Genomic DNA, 23,916 nt, shown 5'->3' on the forward strand with positions numbered 1-23,916 from the left:
TTTGGATATGTTTGCTGAACTCCTCAGGGAGTCTTTGAAATCCTGACACTTCATGTTCATGCAGTGTGTTTTCCAAAAATACATACTCTTTGTCAGAGAGGTTGGGGAGCTTTTTTTCCTGTTAGCTTCTCCAAGCTTCATGGCATACAAAATGCCTAGAGCGAGAAAAGGGGATAAGGAAAATGGTGAAATTGTAATTACCAGCAGCTATTTGGGTGTGACAACTTGAAAGATTTCCATGAAATAGTGGAGGAACAGTCCTGCACCCAAACAGAAAAGGTAAAGATTAGATTTTGATTGCTAAGCTTCCTACAAAACAGCTAAAATCCATGAAATATAGTCCCTTAACTATCTTTAAACTAGAAATGTCCAATGTGCCCCTGTGAAGATTAAGGTATTTGTAAATTGGGACTACCCACTGACACCTGGGTAGGGAAGCTAGGCATTTCACTGTCTGTGAGGGACTTGCTTTCAAATATAAAAGTGCAGTACCACTTCCAGAAACACTAGACCTGGGATTGACATTTTAGTCCTGGAAATGGTAATTAATCAGTATAGTATTGATCCTCTCCAAGTAGAACTTCCAAACATTAGGACACATAATGATGAGCTGAAGGGTTTTTGTACAAGGCATATCAAGGCACATTGATTTGTATAGTGCTTTAATGCATTGCAATGTAACTGCCCCACCTTAACATACATGTACTCGCCAATGAGGTAAGTTTTAGACCAGTGGTTCTCAAACTATAACATCCTGAGCACCCCTACCTTGATTTAAAATTTTTCATGGATACCCTACCCTCCAGGCTGCCACTGTTCATGAAAAGCTCTATTATTAATGAAACTACCACTAGCTCTTCTTTATGTCATTGTCATTAATAGAGAGAGATGCATAAATCTATCTTGGTAAGGGACTAGTCTTTATTTAATGTTAACAGCTGGAAAATGTCATTAAAAAAAAACTTCCAAAACAATCATGTGAAGAATGATTCTATTTTGCCAAAGCAAGATCACAAATGTTTGCCTTCAAGGCACAGGTTTTAAAATTTGAACAACTGTCTGAGTTCTCTCTGCAGTGTGCTTGGGCCCCAGAGCTGGCTGTCCATGGTGCATGGATTTGCACCTTGTCTCTCTCTTGGTGCTAGCATCTATAGAGATGTGAGATGAGCAGGGAGTGGAGCTTCATGCAGAATTCACACCATGCTTTCACGTGAAACGGCCGATTGGCAGCAGCTACTTCTTTCTGGGTCCTTCCATGCTTTCCTGTGCAACTTGTCATGGCTCCAGGCCTCCTGGAGTGCCCTCACAGACCCCTGAAAGTTTGTGAACCCCATTTTGAGAATCATTGAGAGTCGTCATAAAGTGGACCACAATCCTATAAGTGGTTGAATTTAAAAAAAATTTATTATTTCTTCTAAGAACCAGTAAAGCAGAAAGGAGTTTTCACCTTTTATTTCAGAGGGAGTAATATAAAGTTTTAATTTTAGAACACATTGTTTTTGATTGGGTTTTAAGAGTGACAGACACTTCCTTTTCTGGAATTCATATTAAGGTTCCATATTGTTCTCTTGCCAGTTTTGGAGTTCTAAGGTGAGTTAGGAGAGAGAGTGCATTCTTGTGTTTCCTGCACAATCTTGCAAAACAAAGATGTATTGCTAATTATCGAAGGTAAAGCATTAGTAATTATGCTTGCCATGGATTAAATTATCTGAGTTCTGTTTGTGCAATAATTTTTGGTTCAGGTTCATGGTGAAAACAAGGTTAGTGTCTGGGTTATATTTATTGTGGCAAAAATGTTGTGAGATCCTTCCACAGAATTTTTGCCACATCAACAGTTTGGTTAGAGCAGTCAAATTTGAAACTTCTCACTTGACAGTCAAAGGATTTCAGGTATATTCCATCAGATACACAGGAGCTGTTTCAATACATTCCTGATTCTGTGTAAGCCAGTGTGTGCACATTACACCTCCAACTATTCATAGCACCCACAAGAAGTCAACTCCTTGTACACACCATGCCAGGCAATTCTCACCTAGGGTCATGCCCAACCATAGAAAACAATTTTCTGTCAGAAGTGACTACACCTACTGCACATCTGAGCTGTATTGATTGCTATTCTGCTGAATGAATGTAGTCTAAGAGCTAGCAGAAGACTGGGTTCAAAACCAATACAAGTCAGTGGGACTCTTACAATATACTTTGGCTCAGACCTAGAATGAATCCACTATGCTGTTGAGTACTCCATTCTGGAACAGGTTGACCAGCTTCCTTCCTGCTCTGCCTAACCCATAATGGTGAAGAAATTTGATAAGTTTTGAGGTTATGGAAAAATTAGGAGATAATGATTGCACTGGGGACCCTGGGAATTGATGGCATGGGAACCTACAATTAATCTGATACATGCATGTAAATATTAGTTATAGAAGAAAGTCTAATCTGGGAAGTGATAAATGTAAAATACAACAATATCCTATAATGCAGTAGAAGTTAGGCTCAGTGGCTATGGTTGCACTTGCAAGTTTTGCTGACAAAATCCTGACTTTTTTCGTCAAAACTCATGGCGGGTGCACACACAGAATGTGGTTTGTTGACAGTTTGACAAAACTCAGCACTTTTGCCAGAAGCATTCTGCCTCTCAGCCATGAGGCATAATGCTGCTGTCGACAGATTCCGTCAGAGGGGAAAAAAAACATACAAACCTGTGGATGCTTTCTTTGATAGAAAGAGCTTCAAGAACAATGGGCAGCCCTGTCTTCTGTGCTTCCGGGTGCCTGTTTTCCCAAGAGAGCAGCCAGGCAGTCTGGCCAATGTGTTAAACAGAGTGGAGTGCTCTCCAATTGGCTTCCAGTGTGTGGCTGCACTCTGTAAACAGAAGTTTGGTCAGAAAATCTCTTCTGATAGTGTCTTCTGTGGACAGAGCACTGTAGTGTAGATGTAGCCAGTGTGTTGTCATTGAAAGTCTTTGACCTATATTGATTATTTTAACATCCATCATTTTAATGTCTCCCAACCAAACAGTTTTCCACTTCACTAGTATTTTGAAATACTCAGCTTTTGAGCATATAGAGTAAGGGCCATCATTCATATAGTACTTAATTAGAAAATAGTTTGAAATTTGGAGAGACTCCTAATTTAAATCAATTAAAGGGAAAGTTGTCAGTTTCATTTTCAGTTTACTCATCTGCACCTTCACAGCAAGAAAATGGAAGAGGATATCTGTCTCATCCAATCCAGCTTCTCCTTGGAAAGAAACTAGTCTACAGTGTGTAAATCCAGGAAGCACTACAGGTAATTAGAACCAGATAGTACTGCAAACAGTAAACAGAACAGCTGCAGTATAAATATGGGTCATCAGCTGAGATCATTATCAAATAACTCCTTTCATAATGTCCAATTAAAAATGTTTAGAAGAGTTCATTCTTGCCAAATGTTAGACAACATCCAGTGGATGGAAACAGTGGGATATTTTTCTGTTATAGGTATTCTCTTTACAGTATGTTCTCTCCTTCCATGTGTTAACAATGTAACCTTGTTATTTTTATTTTATTGTGTGCATGGTCTTTTCTAGCCATTTATAGAGGGAATGTCAAATAGATATTTAAAGCACTCTTTTTCTGAGCAAATATTTGTCCATTTGTTAGGCGAATATCTCAGCCTGTATTGACAAGTTTGTCTGGTCAGTTGTCTTAAAATTAAGGTTCCATATTGTTTTCATTCCTGTACCTACTGGGTAGTTTGTCTACTATTAATTCATTCTTATTTAATTCTCCTCACCATTCTTCTGATGGTAGACTTACTTCACATTTTAAGCACACATGATATATTGTTACAATTCTTTGTATATATGCTTAACACATTTCAGTGCTCAGATCATCCTTACGAAACATCAACTGCTTTTACCTATTGCACGCTGTAACTTTAATAAGGAACAGCTTGATCAAACTTATTTATATTTTGCACCCTTGTGTCTCAGGATATTTGCTGAATTGTACCACTGTTATCCAATGAGAATATTGGTCAATTTACCCATGATTGTTTACTGTTTCTGCTTTGGCATATAACTAAGAATGTATAAGGATGCCTCTTCAGTGTGATGATATTCTACATCACACAATTCTTATTTGCACATAACACATATAAATCATTTTTTCCCCAGTCACCATGCACTAGGGCACAACTCTGCAATGTGATTGACTCAGATGGACTCCAGAGCAGTTTAAGATACTAGCATCTGACATGGTGTTTGTGTGGTTTTTCAAAGAAGATGAGAACCCTATGCAAAGTTTTTGTTTACTGTTTCTTTTTCTCCCTGCACAACCTCCAGCCATAGGCATACTGACAGGAAAGGGTGTGGTAAATGGGAAGATAAGGGGTGATTCAATGGGGGCTTAATGCAAATGAAGACCTGTTTCACTGCCCCTCCCAAACTAATGAGCTCATCCAATAGCAAGAGTCACTGCAGTTAGGACTGAAAGCACAAACCTGTACAGATCTGCAGCTTGTGTAAACTGGTGTGGTTCTATTTAAGCAAACAGTGCTATGCTGGTTAACCCCAGGGGAAAAGCTGGCCCATTTACGAAAGTAAAGGGATTGTGTATAAACATGATTTGAAGAAACATGAAACATAGAACATCCTGTGTTACTTTTTAATAACTGCTACTTAGCTTGTTTTCAACATGTTCCCTTTGTCACTCAAGTGCCTACAGTAATGGAATGATGCACTTGCCTCTGTGCTAGTCTGTTCTCTTAATAATCTGTGTCACTCACACAGATTAATAGAATGCAGCATTTGAGGATCCCTGGTAAGGGCCGGGGGGGGGAGATTGAGAGAAATTAGTCATATGCAGAGGGACCTATTAAAGTTGCTTCACCAATCGAGCCTTTGTTCTGAGCATGTGTGACTGGAAATGCAAAGAGAGGCTGTCAGGATTTGTTTAGCCAATTATTCTAAATTGTTAAAATTTTAACCATGGGTCCTTTTTGTTGTGCTTCAAAGGGTTTCTAAAACTCTTATTAATTTCTCTTGCTCTTGGAAAGACCACTCTTTTATTTATTATTGGACATTGACTTGTCAATATTCTGGTAGCTGATATTTATATTTGGGGTACTGGTTTTGAATTGGGGATTCTCTGACATTTGAAAATGCATAAATTCGCAGCTCAGATGGAAAGATTTGGAGTCCACACCAACAAACAATGCAGGGCATGCTGTGCCTCGAATCTATGTCATATTCACTTCTTAGGGTCCACCTGTCCACATGCATCCTGGTGACATGTGTTAACAGTTCATTACTGTGCTTTGGACCACTTCAGTTTCAGAGGAAGCTTGCTCAAAGGAATCTGACAGCCTCTCCATATACATCAGCAGTGTGTACACGGAGACTGTGACAGGATAATGTGGGACACATTTAAAATCCAAGTTTAATTGTTTATGTAGACAAAGCTTGACTGGAGGAACTGTATGATAGATTATGGCAATGAACTAAACATAAAACCAGAGGTGGAAAAAGTACTCAAAGTTCCTTGCGTTACAGTACGGCTGTGTTGGGGGAGGGGCAAAGAGAGGTACTTAAGTACAAGAAAAAAGCATCCCTCTGGAAAACTACTCAAGTAAAAGTGTCATGCATCATACAAAAGTATCTGAAGAAGCTTAAAGCATGGAATCACATTAAAAAGGTTTATGCCTCTCAGCATATGTGGGCTGGGAAGGGTAAAACAAGGAATGCAGGGTCCTCTGCACTGGATGCAACGGCGATTATCGGTGATAAGGACAATGGCATCACCAAGGCTGTTAGAAATATCCCAGGAATTACTCTTCTCAATGTAAACAAGCTGAATCTTTTGAGACTTGCTCCAGGTGGTAATGCTGGGTGTTTCTGCATTTGGACTGAAAGTGCATTCTGTAAGCTGGATGAGTTGTATGGTACCTGGTGCAAACCTGCTACCTTAAAGAGTAACTATAACCCACCAAGACAGACCTTGGAAGAATCTTAAAAAGCCAGGACATGCAGAAGGCCATGTGTGTACCAAATAAAAGGATTCATGGTAGGGTTCTCAAGAGGAATCCTCTGCAGAATCTGAAAGTCAGGATAAAACTGAATCCATATGCTAAGACCATGTGCCACAATACTATCCTGCACCATGCTGAAAACCACAAAAGCAAACGAGAAGTCAAAGGCTGCGGCATAATGCACTCATGAGGCATAGCTGATCAAGTTCAGAAGGTGGTATTGTGAACTTACAACAAATAAATATTCCATTAGATAAAAGTACACACACATCACATCTAGATTGTGCTCAAAATATGCAGAAGTAAAAGCAACTGCACTTTTACTCAAGAAACTTTTGAGTTACTTTTCCCACCTCTGCATGAAATGTACTAAAGTAGGTGGAGCACAAAGCTGGCTCTATAGCAGAGCTTTTAGAATACTCCAAGACGGAAATACATTGGGTTCAACCCTACAAGTTCACCAGTGTATGAACCCTTATTTAGATTTGTTGGGCGTCTCATATATGTCATTGTCATGCAGGCCCCAAAGTCTGAAGACTAAAGTGAGAAGGCATTACTAGATCATTTAATCTGACTTTCCTGTATATCACAGGCTCCTGACAGCCAGCACCTTCCCCACACACTGCACCTAGCAGCTCTAATTAGACCCAAGTATGACAGTGTAGAATAGACTTGCCTGCTACATTCCACAGAGAAAACAGGAGGGAACAAAGTGGACTAATGTCCTAGGCCCAGTGCTAATTTGTAAGGGAAGAGGTATTGGCTTTTAAGTATTTAGATGCTGAAGCTCAGACAATTTTTTTAAATGTCATAACTGAACTGGCAAGCTCAGAGGCATGGAGGATATGAACTGCCAGTCCTAGAGATGCTGAGCCCTAGAAAGTCCTGCTACAAATGAAGTATTGCCTAGGTCCCTGCAGTAGCAGGAAAATTAAGTTCACTACCCATCCAAACCTACATATTGCCAGCAGTTAGGCTGTGAACATGCGAGCATGAACCAGCTAACCAAGCACCAGCTAGCCAAACCAGCCAAACACCTTTCTGTTCCCTTTGATTCTGCTGCTTTTTGCCTTATCCCATTCCTATGTCTACCCCATCCCAAAGCAACCTTATCTTTTCCCCTTTAGGTGGTTGATTCATTTGAGTTCTTCATGCCCTAGGAGTCATAGAGGCTGTGTATTTATTTACCCAGATACTAAGTAGACTATGTGGAGTCTCTACAAACTCCACGAATCCAGTTTATCTCCAATAAGCAGCAAGGTAGGGGCGGACATCTCTTCATCCCAAAAATAAGGTCACACACTGACGGCTCTGGTCTACACAGACTACAGGTGTTTAGTGGTACAGCTATCTGAGTCAAGGGTGTGAAGAGATGTGATTCCCTAAGTGGTACAGCTATACTGATAGACATGCCTTGTTTAAACGCTGCCATACCAACAAAGTTGCACTTTTCTCAGTCTTGCTAGTTTTGCTTATTGGAGTGATTGTTGTTATATAGGTACAAAACACAGTTTTGCTGGTATAGCCTGGTCAACGCTACGCACATTCTGCTGACATAATATGCAAGTATCCAGTACTGGTAAAATTCTCCTAGGTTAGACATGACCCTTAGATGGGCTATGTAGCTGCACAGGAAGGAGGAACAACTATACTGCATGTATACATAAATAAGCTATTCTAGTTTGAGTGTCTTTGGATCAGTACAACTTGACCCACTTAAAGGGTTGCACTAGATAAAGTTGCAGACTGTGGCTCTGACAGCCACTGCAAGTCCAGGGGCAAGGTGGGAGGGGGTGGGGGAGGGGGAGGGGCAGAGCCAGTTACAGGAGGAGCGGGGCTTAGAGCAGTCAGCCCTGGGCCGCCCACCACTCCCTTGGAGCCTCATGTGAAGCAGCAGCGGCAGTGCCCAGAGGTCTGGGCTCCTTTGAATACTGGGTCAATGGGCAATCTGCCTCCTTTGTCCACCCTCCATCAGTAAGCCTGATTACAAACCGTTAAATCAATACTAAAACTGCATAAACAAGACCGTCAGCTCATACATATTCAATCAAAAATAGACATAGGTGCCTTCTTCATTTTTTTTCTTTCTAAGTTAAAAACACCTGTTAAGTGAATTGCCAGGAGATTTTCATCATAATCTATATATTTTTGTAATTTCTACCCCTCGATTAATGCATACCAGAACTTGTTCCAAACCTGTATTCGTGCATTTTTAGAATTCGTCACCTAAAGCCCAAAAAATACCTTCCTGTGTCTAATAATTTCTGCACCGTCATGTCTGTCTTTTACACAGAGAAAGGGATTTTCCTCAGTTTCACGTGCAAAAGTTAAGATCGTGCTCATGCTCGCAATTGCTTGAGAGTTTAAAATGGCAGCTGAGCATACGGAAATAACAGCTTTTTGGGCATCAGAAGCGGCAGCATCACAACAAGCCGCATTAGCACACTAGATGAAGGAGCCTTCATCACTGATAAACAACATGTAAAGTGTTCTATCTGCATGAAAATGTGGCTACTATTCTAGGCAACACCAAGGGGATTTCTTACTCTTTGCCCAGATTGGAAATTCACACTCAGCTATGTGGTCAGCCTAGGATGTCTGTATGCTATGGCATATTTTTGGATTTTTCTGATTAATACCATGCTTCAGTGAACCCATCTGTCCATGTACTAACCAGGAGTTTCAAAAGAAAATTAGTGATATACATCAATTAAGAATGAAAGTGTAGTCTGAAATTTGTGTATGAAAAAGATACTCAAATCTTAGAAACATATTGGCAAATTGAACTGATAGTCAATCAATGTTTTTAAAGGTCACTTAAATTGAATGGATTTGCCAAGTCTAATAAATAAAATTCTGTAGTTCTGCAGAACAATTCTGACTCTAATGATCTATAAAATACAAAACTACCTTACTGTCATTCCAGCAACACTGGCTTCTGCTAGAAGACAGAAATAATGGGGTTTGGACAAGTCACCCCATTTAAAAGTAGTTAAGCATGTTGACAATACACCAAATCACCAGCCATGACCTTGCTAAATCATTCATACATTTTTACACACATGGAGTGTGACACTGAAAACTGAGATAATCATTCTTAAAACTGTGCCTCTCTCAGACCTACTTTGTATGAATCTGAAATTAAGAGAAGCACTGTCCTCCACTCAGCTTATAATCATGATCAATTAGGTTAGAGATTACCAAATAAACAAAAAGGAAGCCTGTAGCAAACCCAAATTGCTCAATTTAGAAATGTCTATGCCAAATAACAGTGAGCAGGAATTAGCTTGCTTCACAATACCAGTTGCTTGGAGAATGCTTGCAATACTGTTGATAGGTTTAAAATAATCTATTTGCAGCTTTAAGGTTTGGAGAATGCAGCAAATTTAGTCAACTCAAGCCTCACTGCACTTGTCTTTCATGCTACCGAATGTGTCCTTTTAAGATATTATACTTTTTCACACCTGATTGAATAAAGAATTTTAAAAGATATCTCCTCAGAGTATATCTATTCGTAAGTCTCTTATCACTTCTGAATGCTGAAACATATAAATTTCACTATCCATAGACTGGTTCGGGGAAAAAACATGAACATTGTCATGGCTGATATTTTTAAAACTTGGTTTGATTTTTTCCAAGGATGATGTGCATTTTTTTTACTTTATATTAAAGAGAATATTAGTCAGCTTACCCCATGTGATCTATTTAGGCATGTATTTTTTTCAATTACATACTTTAGAGAACCAAGGCACTGTACCTACTGTACTCTTTTGAAAATAGTGGGTAATGACATGAAAATTATCAGTAAATTACATCTGCTGAAACACAAGCTCACCTGAGTAACATGCACCAAGTTTATCATTCCTGTAATTCTATTACATTTAAGGTTCTATTAAAATTGCACTAGAAATTATTTAGACTAATGAAGCTGCAAGCATTTTCTCTTAAAACCAAAACTTAAAGACACCTGGCTACTGTGTACTGAATTATTTTCTGTGGTAAGTTTTGAATTTTCATCTTCACTGGCTGAAAGAAAATTTTCCTTAGGCAGTAGATACGTTACTTACTGGAATATCTGTATCTTCTCAAACACTTCACTTGCTAAACACCAAAACATTTACTATAATTTGTAGACGCATAGTACTTGACAATCGAAAGACGTACTTCAGAAATATACAAACCTAATATACTGGGGGACATTGTCAGCTATACATCTTATCATTTTTATGCATCCGTTTAACGTTTCATATGTACATGCTTAGATCTACATGATGCAGATGAAAACATCAGCTAAGCATTCTAACATGAGCACACCGCAATCAAATGTAATGTCTCCGTAAGTTCCATGTTGAAATAATGTTCCCAAAACCACTAAGCAAGTGTCTGTGTCATTGTTATAGATCTTCTACATCAACTGAGTGGTTTATCATAGAACTGTAAGACTGGAAGGGACCTCAAGTTATTTTGGTTGAGTCCCTTGCACTCCAAACAAGACTGGGACCAGGTCTATACTTGGAGGTAAAATCACTTTTAGATATACGAATCCAGGGTTCAGAATTTTGTAGCTGAAGTCAACTTATTTAAAATCCTTTTTTGTTGCTGTCCACACAGCAAGAGGTCGATGACAGAAACTCTCCCTTTGGTTTCCCTTATGCCTGACATGAGTACCTGGGTCAACGTCAGTTCCATGGCAGTTTGATTTATTACGTCCCAACAAGGCGTGCTAAATCTAACCCTGGAAGATAGACCTCCAGCAAGTCCATCTTTCCTAAGTGTAGTGTTCCCTAAGTATTATCTACATCATCTCTGACTGATGTTTGTTTAACCCATTCCAAAAAATCTCCAATAATGAAGATTCCATCACCTCCCTAGGCAATTTATTCCAGTGCCCAACTACCCTGACAATTAGAAAGGTTCTCCTAAAGTCCAGCCTAACCCCTATATGGTTCAATTTAAGACCACTGCTTCCTGTGCCATTGTGAGAAGTTGGAGAATTATTGTTTTCCCTCCTTGTAACAACATTTTATGTACCTGTAAACTATTTGTCCAAAAAGAGTCCAATTCCTGACACCACTGTATTGCCAGTTGAGTCCAGTTACAACTTCAACAGCTGCATAGTATCCACACAAGTAAATATTATAGACCTTTTATGATGCATAAATTGAAGTATAGAAGAGCATAGTTGCTTGAAAGTTCCATATCCAACAGTTCTGTTTCATGGAAACGAGTCCTCAACTAGTACTGATTAATGCTGTGAGTAACGCCTACAAGGAAGTAGTAAGTATTGCTGATTTACATTAATCTAGACTAAAAACTTACTTGTGCATTTTTATTCTTGAGGACCCTACATGAAGGCCTCCAAAGAAATGAAAACTCTGCATGTGAGTTTGAGGATCAGTGAAACATGTTGACCCTTTTGAGCTCTGTAGCTGCTTAGTCTAATGATGTTCAGTGGAGAAGGAAGCGGAGAATTTATTCTTTACCACCATGGAGGGAAGACTAAATCCTAAGAATGGTAGTTTTGTGGGATGCCTAAGTTGCTGACATGGCCAGACAAGTTTTCATATGTGTGTGTCCACTTCTAAATGACTACCCTGTGACATGTTGACCTCTCTCTGCGTAGCTCTGTATATTGGAGAAGCTTGGGAGACACTTTCTGATCTCAGTTACACTGATGAAATCCCAGAGTAATTCCACTGATGTCCATACTTCACTCTAGATTTCCAGTGTTATGAAATTTGACAGAGAGACTTCAGCAGTCAAAGTTGGTGGGACTATTTTGAGCAGGAATTTATCACTGCGCCTGCATGAATATATGATGCCGACCGACCAGCCCCAGGGATAGAAGCTGGCCCCAGGGATAGAACCTGCGAGCATAGGGTCTAAAGCCCTGCACTCTACCACATGAGCTAAAGGTCAGCTGGCTCTGAGCCAAGGCTGTAGAGCAGAGACTTCACTCACCCCAGATGAGGTCTCAGTGCCTCTGGGTACTACAAATACATAGAAGTATTAGGACGTTTCTTGTGGGTAAAATGTGGTAAGTAACTAAAAAAAAAACCTCCCTGAATGTTACACTTTCACCATGCCATGTAAAGCTAAATGAACAGACAATTGACTCAGAAGGTGAAGTCTCAATCTTTTGCTACTAGGATTGTAATTCCAGTTCATACAGACACCTTCTTCACAAGGCTGGTCTTTGGCTGAAACAATATCAAAACAAACTGTTCAGGATGTTCATACTGATTGCCTGTGGATAAACAGAGGATATTTGTTTTCTTTGCTGCCAATTGTATAATCTTCACAAGCAGTAATATCTAAACTGAAATTCTGTTTGGGGGGAAACAAGAAAAGAAAAATGAGTTTACTTTAAATTAAGAACTGATGTTACTGAAGGACTCTATCACAGAAAATAAGCTCAGCATTGACTTTTGATTTTACTTATAAATTCTTCTGTCACTGAAATTAAAGAAATTCAGGACACTTTCAAAAAAAGCTCCATCTAATTTACTATCAGTGCACTTGTCTGCCTTGAGGGACCTTCAGAAATGTGCATTTATGATACACTACTTTAAGCATAACTTTTTCAGTTATGTGAGGGTGTTTGTAACTACAAAGAAAAAAAACCACTCTTATTTAATTCAGATCATTTTCCTGTTTAAATAAATAACAACTCAATTCCTCATCCCTTCCTACACTTCCCCCCCCCATTTCTATATTTTATTGTGACCTAGCTAAAAAGCAAATCTGTGCAGATATTCTGAGGTCTGTGCTCATGACCACAGCTTCTGGGGCACAAGCGAAAACTTTCAAAATATCTTTGATTCTGCCTTGAAAATGTATTTCCTCCACAATTCTTTCCACAAGTACCTAATTTGGTCTGGCCATTGGACCAAATTCTAAGCTGCTATAAACTGGTGTAACTGTGCTGTGCCCATTTACACCAGCTAAGCCTTTGATTTCCTGTTTGATCACACAGTCCAATGTAAGGTGAGTTGCTGCATCTGAAAGGTAACTTCACATATTTCAAGGCCAGAAGGAGCTATTGTGCTTCTCTAGGGACCCATCTACAGTGTACCACTTTTTGGACTACTGCTTTTTGTAGTCCAAACAGTGGTCCACTGTAGATGGACCCCTAGATAAGCCCTGATGTGCTTTTTTCCTGTCATTCTTCCTTCCACCCATTCATGTGGCTGCTGTGCATGCAAACTAAAATGTTCCTATTCTCATTCACGTAATTCTCTCCAGCCAATATTATAATAAGGGAGGCCCTCAATCAAACCACCCCTTAAAATTAGTTTTGCTAAATTAAATTGATTGCAATTTATTGATCAAAACTACATAGATTGATTTAGTCAATATTAGATGTGTTTTCTAAATCTTTAATCATTCTTTTGGCTCTTTTCTGACTCCACTCCTATATTTAATATACTTGGATTCTGGAAAGCAGACGTGGACACAATATTCCAGCGGCAGTCACAAAAATGCCAAAGATGGAAGTAAAATAACCTCTCTTCTCTTGCTCAAGATTCCTCTGGTACAAATGCTAAGATCACAATAGCCCTTTTCACAACAGAGCTCATGTTCACCTGTATTTAACATGTCCCCTGCTGCTACTTCAAGGTCTCTGTTTCCCACGATAAAGTCCCCTGTCCTTACATAAGGCCTATGTTCTTTGTTCCTGTATTTGTGGTTAGCCATATTAAACCACGTATTGTTTGCTCTTGCCCCTCTGCCGAAAGGTCCAGCACACACGGATGGTGACCTGTTCTCCATTATTTATCTCTCTCCCAATTGTTGTGTCATTTTAAAACTGTATCAGTGATTTTTTTAATGTTTTCTTCTAGGTCATTGATACAAAAATATTAAATAGAGCTAAGAACAGGCCCCTGTGTGATTTTACTAGAAACATACACACTCGATGATTTTAGATTTTCAGTTATATTCCAAGACCTATGAGTTAGCTAGCTTTCAAGCCAATTTATTATATGCCATGTCAATTTTATGTTGTTGCCATTTTTTAATCAAAATGTCATATGGCACTGGGTCAGACTCCTTGGCATGTTCTTGGCATGATGTGATCTTGTCTGTGCCTGCTGGGGTTCCTCTCACTAAAACCAACAGCCTCTGGCCCCATAAGCACTGACTTCCAGGTCTTCCCAGACCTCTTTATCCTCATACTCTCTACTGCTTGCTACATACCAGCCCCTTCAGAACCATTCCGTGTGGTGTTCATCCCCTGGCACTGGACGCTTGTAAAAATTGCCAGCCTTACTGTCCTCGTAGGCAACGATATACACATCAGCTTGTTTGAGGAAGTGACAAGTCATATTTTACTTAATGCACAGCACTGCATATTTATTTTAAAAATAACGTGTTTATGAACAGAGAATGGATTCAAATTAGTGAAAATACTGGAAACAGGAGTTGCACAGAGAACAAAATATAAAATGCAATTCTATGTTCTTCACTTATCAGTGGTTACCTTTTCTATTTAGTAGAGTAGATTACCCCCAAAGGAGTCAGTCTTCAACAGAGTTGATGGTTTCTAGCCAAAACAAGGCTCCATGTCTTTGTGGGGCAGAAAGTGACAAATTCTCTTTCCTCTGAAGTCTTCAAATCAGTCCTGGATGCCTTTCTGAAAGATACATCAGTGAAATGTGGTATACACGAGGTCAGGTCAGATGATCTGAAGCTGGAAGTGGGTGGAGCTCCCTTAAGAATTCCCCAGGCACTTCACTACCTTAACCTCTTCCTCCCCCCTTTGGTCGGCCTGTTAAAAGCACCCAGTGGTAACTTAAAAAAAACAAAACAAAACATGTAAATGATGTTTTATGCCACTAGATAAGGGTATTTTAAAATATTCAGTACTTCACATTTTAATTATGTTTAGCATCAACATGTTTCAGAATTATAGGTTGAACCTCTCTAGGCCATGGGGCCTGACCAATGCCAAAGGAGAGAATTTGCCAGACCATGGGAGGTCAGTATTGTCTAGCACGTTACCAACACTTCTAATGCTTACTAGGCTCTTAGAAGACATGTAGGGGCAAATTACAACTAAATAACAGCACGGAACAGTGAGAGCCAGGACTGGTGGCTGTAAACAGTCTTTATGAGACTGTGGGAAACTTGGCCACACCCATGATAAGTGGTCATCTGGCTAACTAAAACCATGGCAGACCATGGATGCTGCCAGAGTAGAGAGTTTCAGACTAGAAAGGTTAACTTGTAGTGCAAATACTGAGGTTGCATTCTCTCTCTGACTTAATGCCTCAGACAAGAGCAGTGGACGTGATTTCCAGGATGAAGATTATGCTGTGGCTGTACACATTGCAGCAACAGTAATAGTAACAGAGGTGTAACTACTATGTCTTCTTTCTGACCCTGCCGACAAACACCTTGCCAGTGAATTTTTAGTTCAGGTTCCCATCCTTATATCCAGCTAGTTAAGATTCCAAAACAGCACATCATAGGACAATTCTTGCCTGCTCTGGTGCTTTTCTTGTGGCAGCGGAGACAGGGTGAATACCAGGGAGCTGGATCTTGCTCTCTAATTTTAAGAAGCCAGCCCAACACCAGCACCATTTATAGCTACAAACAATTCTGTGCTCCACTAATATTTTTAGCAGACTCTGCACTGGAGGAGGATAGATGTAGCAGATCAAACTTCCACTTTATGTGCCTTCCCTCATACCCTATGTTGAGAGAGCAGAGCATGCTTGTACCAGAAGAGCATTAGGGTAGTCTCTGCTAGATATTCACAGCCAGTTTTCAGACCCTTTGTGCTTCCTGAGTGTGAGGCTACGTCTACACTAGCCAAAAACTTTGAAATGGCCATGCAAATGGCCATTTCGAAGTTTACCAATGAAGCGCTGAAATGCATATTCAGCGCCTCATTAGCATGAGGGTGTCCGTGGCTCTTCAAAATTGACGCGGCTCGTCCCGACGGGCCTCCTTTTCGAAAGGACCCTGCCTACTTCGAAGTCCCCTTATTCCCATGAGCAGATGGGAATAAGGGGACTTCGAAGTAGGCACAATCCTTTCGAAAAGGAGCCCCGTCAGGACGAGCCGCGTCAATTTCGAAGTGCCACAGCCACCCGCATGCTAATGAGGCACTGAATATGCATTTCAGCGCTTCATTAGTAAACTTCGAAATGGCCATTTTCATGGTCATTTCAAAGTTTTTGGCTAGTGTAGACACGGCCTGAGAGATGTAGTCACAAGTCTACTCACCAGCTTAAAATTAAGCATACATTTAAGTGGTTTGCTGCTTATGGGCTAGCGTGAGGGACCAAGCCCAAGTGGGGTATGCTTTGTGACCATTCTTTATGTGCCTATAACTAATAATATAGCTTGTAATAAAAGCTTTGTGTAGTACAGTACTATGTCTAACTCTCTTTCACAAGGTATATAGCTACAGGCACTGTGAATATAGGGATAAACATCCAGAACATAGTGTTGGTGTTGAGGTTAAGAATTTAGTACATATGCTACATTTGGAAATATATTTGTATTGTAGTGGAAAACTGAGGAAATAGCATAAAGGCACAAACAAAGGTCTGCTTTCTTGTTTCCCTCAGGCAAAGACAAAAGAGAGCCTTAGGAGCTATTTGTTGTTCTGTGGATCAAATCTGACTTGTACCAAGTAGTGGCAGATGAGTGCTAAACAGATGAATTCTGTGTCTTTAGGCATTGCCTTCACATATGATTGTACTAAAATTAAGCTTAAATGGAATCTGAAAGATATGGTGTGTCTGAATACTGGTGAATATAAGGGAAAACAATAGAATATTTTCATTACTTGGCACCAAATATTCAACAGCCTCTGAGTGTCTTAGTAATATTTAACACAAACATTATAAAAATATAAAACAATAAGAGCAAAATGCTGAACTGCAGAGGCAGTACTTAAATGAAATGCACTCATGAGTACTTAATTCCCCATTTCCTAAATATAAAACATCAAAAAGAAAGCAGCAAAGCACAGCAGACGTCAAATAGATCCTAATTGTCAAAAGTGCAGACCCAGTTTTTGTGCACAGTTACCATGATTCCATGTACAGAGAGCCAGTTAGAAAAGTACCTGGTAATTTGTTGTTGACATGGAAGAAATTTTTAGAGTTGAGCAACTAGATTACTAAATTCAAGGATCTAGGTGAGAAATTTCCATTCCAACTGGCTAAATGCAGTGTCTTACATGGGGAACAGTGACAGAGAGGTAGTCATGTTAGTCTCTGAAGCTACAGACCAACATGATTAGCAATCTGTGGCTAGTAAATTCAACAAATGTATCTGATTTTTTTTGTTTTTGTCCACAACGAATCTATGAGCAGATAAGGAATTCCACTAATTTATTTATTTGAGTTTATTGGCATATGAATGTTTTCTCAATAGGATCCTTATAAGCAGGTTTCTGCAAGAATTCTTCCAAATAGAAAGATAGGCTTCATTGTTTAGGTGTGATTGTTTTCAGTTTTTCATATGGCTCCAGTTCAGGACAGCAATTAAGCAAATGCATACTTTTTAACAAAGTTCTACTGACGTATTTAGAAGCTGTCCTAAAGGGATGTTTTTTCCTAAATGGAAGCCAAAGTTTTTGTTCCTTGATTGGATGACTATCTCTGCTACCAGTATCTACTTGTGCTATTTAAACTTTTGTGTTTTATCTGTGCTTGAGCCTTTCTGTGGTTTTTGTGCTGATCAAAATCACTTGTGCAAATGTTCACAGAAAGTGAAATCAAAAAGTGAGAAAATAGTTACTATAGTAGCTCATGTTGATATCCTTAAAAGTTACAGCATTGTAAACAGTACAAGTACAAATGAATATTCTTTCTTCCACTATTTGGAAGAGCTTTTCCAACCAAATGCCTGACAACAGTGTGTGTCCATACTGCCTGGCCAATCTCTCAACAAAACAGCCAACCAAAAGCATAGCAGACGGGACTTCCCAGTGTCCTGGAAGCCCTGACTGTTGACTGAAGGCTTCCCCAGAGCGTCCACACAGCTTTTTTGTCAACAGACTCTGTTGACAAATGAGCTCTTTCTCATCTGGGAGTGGCAGATTGTTGGCGGAAGTACAGCATTTTGTCAACAAACTGTCAACAAAACACATGGACATGTGGTGAGTTTTGTCAAAAAAGCTCTTCAGTGCAGCCATAGCCATGGAGTTTAAGAAAACTAAACACCTCCCACTATAATTCAATTAAATGAGTATCAGGTGCTTAATTCTCTAATGTTCCTTTGACTATCATGGCCCAAAATGACTAACCGCAATCAGTACCCTTTTTATATATATTAAAAAAAAAAGAGGTGCTGATACTTAGCCAGCTCCCCACCCCTTATGCCCAGCCAATCTCATGGCAGGAGATGCAGGAATGGCAAGTACCAGCACAAAAAAAAGACACCGGCCATGATCCAATTCATAGGTGCTTTTTAAAAAATATTTCCCTGTCATTTGCATTTATCCTGCACTCTCATGACTGGTATACAGCAAATGTATATTCATTCCTCTTTTTTCTTGTGTAATTAGTCAAGCATATATAATATATCTAAAAATTTCAGGTCTTTATATTAGTACAAGCATTATCTGTCAAAGGTATATATATAGAGAGAGAGAGAGACAGAGAGAGAGCATACATTATTAACCTAAACAGACAGACAAGTATTAATATGAATATTTTAGGTATTGTTGGCAGTTTGGAATGGCAGATATAGTACCTTGTTACCACATTTCATTTGCAAGGTTATGCTGTAGGGGTTATTTATTGACATTTGCATTATAAGGCACTTATTTGTAGGCCTACCATTACCTTGGCTGTTTCGAAAGGTGTTCAGCTGAAACATACAATATGAGATGTGAGCTTCGATGTGCCTAATCTTTAATTAAAAACCCCCTTCTTTTCAAGTGAATATGTCAATATTTCAATTCTACAGTGTCAATCATGTAGTGATCAATAATGGGTAAAGAAAAAGTGTGATTTCAACACTGTCTTTAAATACTATGCTGTATTTTGAATTTCTGTTACTTTGACAACATTTTCTAATGATGAACTTCCAATGAAGACCTATGCCATTATCTTTATGTATAGATGACCAACATAGTACAAATTAATAAAACATAATATTCTGTAATGGATCTTCCAGTAAATGAGAGTTCAGATCAGGTGTCAATAAATGTAGTATTCACCCTAGAGTTGGGCAAAAATTGGGAATAGCTTTCCGCAAAAGTTTGCATGAAAAAATTGTCCCACCCCTCCCTTTTGCATGAAAGAAAATCATGATTTTGACCTGTTCTTCCCTCACAGTCAGTGAAACTAATTGCCAAGCTCATTTTCATTGATTTTTGTTCTAATGCCACAGACCCAAAGACTCAGACAATGCTTCCAATTCCAGACTTCTCCACACTTTCAAGAACTGGTGGAACACAAGGAAAAGCTAGAAGGAGAATGGCATGGAAGTCTCTTGAATAGATAGAGGGAAGATGGTACAACATAAGTAGAAGACAGGAGGAGGTTCAAATCTATGTTGTGTTACTGATGATGAAAATGAATTTTTAAAAGAAACATTTTGAATCATGCCTTTTGGGAATTTCTCAAATTTGATCGCATAATTCAGTGAAATGATACTCCTATAATTTACATGTATGTGTTAATTATTCTGTCCTGGCACAGTGAAACATAGTCCTTGTTGGTTACATAGGGATATAATGTGGTTCATTTTTATATTAATGGAACCAAACACAGCACAAGAGGGAAGAAGTTTTTACTACTGTCTAAATCCTTGAGATTAAATTTGAGGATTATCCTGCTCTATAACTAATAAGGTGTTCGGTAAGGTAGTATCTGATTAATTAAATCAAGCAGCTGAAATTTCTACTAAACAAATTGACTATCACAATAGAGGGGATCAGCAAGCAAATATGTCCACAAACATTTCCAAATATAATGTTACAATAATGTTATTTCATTTAGCCTGTGAAAACATTGGATATCTTTATACAATGAACAAAACTGCTGTTGTAGCCTCTAGGATAATAAAATGTGTAACTCTCTGTGTGGGTGACAAGTCATCTAACTGACAAACTCTCCTATATATCTTTTCAGATATGTAATGAACTGAGTAACTACTAGAATACACATCAGTTTTGGTCGAAACTATATGTCCTCCTGCTTATTTTATACATTCTTCGTGTACAAGAATATTGACAAAGTGAGCTGTAGTAATGACTTCCGGAGATGATATGATTGAATGAAGTAAAACTTTGTTCTAAGCACTGGAAGAGTATCAAAATGTTCAGAGGTTGAATTTGACTAAATATCAGAAAATGTAATTGCTTAGTTGATGTTCATACCAATGATAAATGCATAAATCATGAGCACATGGTCTTTTTTATGAGATTTTTCGTGCCTCCTACTTTCAGTATGGCTGACAATCAGAGAAGGAAGGCTTCTTTTATGATATTCTGGTGTGGAGGATCTCAATGTTTTTAATGAGCCCACTATTTTTAAAAGAGAAAAAAAGTTTTGGCACAGAAAGGTGGTTTTGACCATATTACCTTACATAACTGTTCTTGAACTCTAGGGAGATTGGAATTGCCTGGTATGACTATTTGAAAATTTTCCTTTAAAAACTTTTTTCAATGGAAAATTGTTTGGCTTTTTGCAACATTATTTTTGTTTTTTGAGGAAAGTGTGCAGTTGCTTGAAATTTACTCTTTGGAAAGCAGAAAACACTCAAATCATAGGCTTTTTTGTTTGTTTGTTTTTTGTTTTTGTTTGTTTGATTTTTGCCAAACTGTTTCAGGTATGGACAGGCATCGGATTTTGTTTATTTCAATGAAAAGCAAACAGAAATCTGGTTTTGTTCAAAGTTTCTGTTGCAAAAAACTAAGAGAACATACGGTAACAATTTCTGGTCTTCTGAAGAAACTGAACCTGAAGATTGTTAACATAATTCTCATTCACATAAACAATTCATTTGAAATTATATTTTTAGGAGGGGGGAGAGGAATATTTGAGACAAATTACAGATGAATGAGCTGGTTCAGGTAAAATAAACGCTCATACTTAATTTCATTAAAATGGTTTTAAAACAACCGTCTCCAGAATACCTCATTGTGGAGTCATGTGACATCTGTACTTTTAATTTTTTTCTTGACTTAGTGCATACGATCCTCATGTTTTATGCTGTCTGATTACAAAAATAGTGATGTTGCTTAGTATTATGAATAAAACTGGAAGTGATCACCTTGGTAATCAGGTGAAGCTGACTAAGAACAGACACTCTAGTTCCTTTTCTGCAATGTTGGTTATCCTTTAGTTCTTTTTTAATTCCAACAGAGGGCAGAGAGAGGGACCTGAAAAGGAGAGAGGCTGATGCAGCACTGAAGTAGCAAGAATCAAACTGAGTGGAGACACTGATGGGATGGGTTGGTGAGGGCATCATGCATGGCTGGAGTAGATGGGCATAGTTGGCTCTATTCCTGACAGGGGATGTATCTAAGGGATGGTGGCCAGGCTCTCTCAGACATTTTTTAGCCAGTACCTTTTGTTTAGTTGAAAGGGTGGGTGGATTTGTGGGGTGAATGGGTTTCTCTTGGAAATCTTGGTCGGTGAAAGAATTTTCCCAGACTGTATACAATAGGCTGGATGGGGAAGTCATTATTTCCATTTACTGGGCACTGGTGAAGTCACATTTAGAGTACTGCATCCAGTTCTGGGACTCCATTACAGAAAGGATTTGGACACATTAGAGAGAGTCCAGTGGAGGGCAACAATAATGATTAGGGAGTTGGAGCACATGAATTATGAGGAGAGGCTGAGCATTTGGGCTTATTTATTCTACAGAAAAGAAGAGTGAGGGGGGATTGTTATATGAAGGGAGTTCCAAAGAAGATGAAGAGAGGTGACAGATGATAGAACAAGAAACAATAGTCTCAAGTTGCAATGGGGGAGGTCTAGGTTGGATGTTAGGAGAAACTATTTCACTAGATTTATGAAGCCCTGGAATGGGTTACCTTGGGAGGTTGGCAGAATCTCTTCCCTAGAGGTCTTTATGTCCAAGCTTGTCAGAGCCTCATCTGTGATGATTTGGGTGGGATTGGTCCTATGTTCAGCAGGGAAGTTGGACTCAATGACTTCTTGCAGTCTCTTCTAACCCTTTGATTCAGTGATTCTATGATGAGCACTGGGAAGCCCTGTCCTACTTGGGGGTTGGTAGCTCATACCCCTTATTGTCACAGCTAAATTGCAGTTCTCTACTGTGTGTGTCAGGTGGACTGGGTCCAACAGTGATATCCAAAATCCAAGGACTGGGTTTGGTGGGATTAAGGATGGGTTCTTGCTTATGAATTGGCACTTCATTTTAATGGAAAGAATGAGATACCTTTTAATTTGGACATCATTCCCACACCAAGGGACAGAGAAATGCAGGAAATTCCTACAAAAACCAATTCTTTACAGCATAGTTGATAGCAAAGTTTAAGACTATCCTGGAGCCTTTGGTATCTTTCCTGATGTTGTACGTCACCTTTCTGTCACCTTTACTGATGTCACCTTTCTGTGACAGCTTTCTCTGACTTGTTTCTACACTTACATCCATCACTATAGTTTCCCTCTTATATTGTTTGTCCCAATAACTTCATATAGCCTCTCATGAATCAAGTAACATGCCCTTTTAGGGTTTGGTTTATTAATATAACTCAGCAGTTCAATGTCAACTGTTTTTTCCTAGACTCTACAGTTCCTACCCACAGCCCAGTCCTCCACTCTGTCATTTCTCAAAGCCTCTCCCTTCAGTCCTTCTCCTGACAGATATTTCCCACCAAGTCGTGCCGAGCTAGTGTGCAGATTCTTTAGTTCCTGCACCTGACCCTTGGCACATCTTCTCTTTGTTTGCACAGACTCCCTCTTAAAGTACTACAGTTATCCTCTTGTCACATGACCCTTGGTAACTTGACTTATCCCATAAAGGAAAGCTTTGAAACTGAGTAAGCATGTCCCATGTGTACCACAGAATCAGTAATCTCTTTTTCAATCAGATTACTTGCTGGCAGAATCTCATTGTCTGCTCTGTCCAGTACTAGTTTTGTAGAATTAGTAAGGCTGAACACAGAAATAAATACATATTTCAATTTAACATAATAGGATGTAATATTAATAATATCCTGCTTTGAAGCCATAAATTGAAGCAGAAACATTAAAAAACAAAAAACACAAAAAAGCCTCCTCTCATTTTTGCAGGATATCCAGAAGCAGGAGGTACCAAAAATAACATAAGTAGCTGCTCATGTGACATTTTCTGCTTAATTTCTAATTAAAGAGATCCATACTCATTTGCACAAACTAAAATAAAGATCTGGCCCTTCGTACATTTTTATAAGAGGAATAGAAGCTCTGAAACTTATGAGCTTCATCTGACACTGATTACTACAGTATTTGCTTTTTTCCACAAAGACCCTGTAGTCATTCCACTCTTTCCTGTAAAGTAAAATGTAGTCATCATGAGATTTCATAGTAAATCTCACAGTCTCCTAATAGATTTGTCAGCAACTTGATATCTACTTGCCTCAATAAAAATAAAAAATGCACTTGACTGTCCCATCCATAACAGCTAACTTTGCAGATGCTATTGGTGTATAAGATGTACTGAAGTAATTTTATCTGTCATGCTTTCTGGTTTCTTGTGAACAGCTTCAAGTGTAGCAACTTGCTAAGTATGAGCCTCGGACTGACATAGTAGAAATAATCAATCTTATGTCAATACAATGCTGTAGTATTCACTTGCCTCAGAGGTATTTGTGAGACATATTATGGATATGAAACATGGTTTTAGAAACCATTTGTTATTATTATTTATTTCAATCTGAACTCTCACAGTTTTTCGGATGTTAGTGTTAGTGAATTTAGT

General features: G+C 38.9%; 1 pseudogene; it reads left to right on the top strand.

The window, feature by feature from the left end:
• The first annotated feature begins 712 nt into the window (after positions 1–712).
• On the top strand, positions 713–12,672 carry LOC142020891 (large ribosomal subunit protein uL4-like; annotated as a pseudogene).
• Positions 12,673–23,916: the final 11,244 nt, after the last annotated feature.

Source organism: Carettochelys insculpta, chromosome 14, assembly GCF_033958435.1.
Source record: "Carettochelys insculpta isolate YL-2023 chromosome 14, ASM3395843v1, whole genome shotgun sequence".
Classification (NCBI taxonomy): Eukaryota; Metazoa; Chordata; order Testudines; family Carettochelyidae; genus Carettochelys; species Carettochelys insculpta.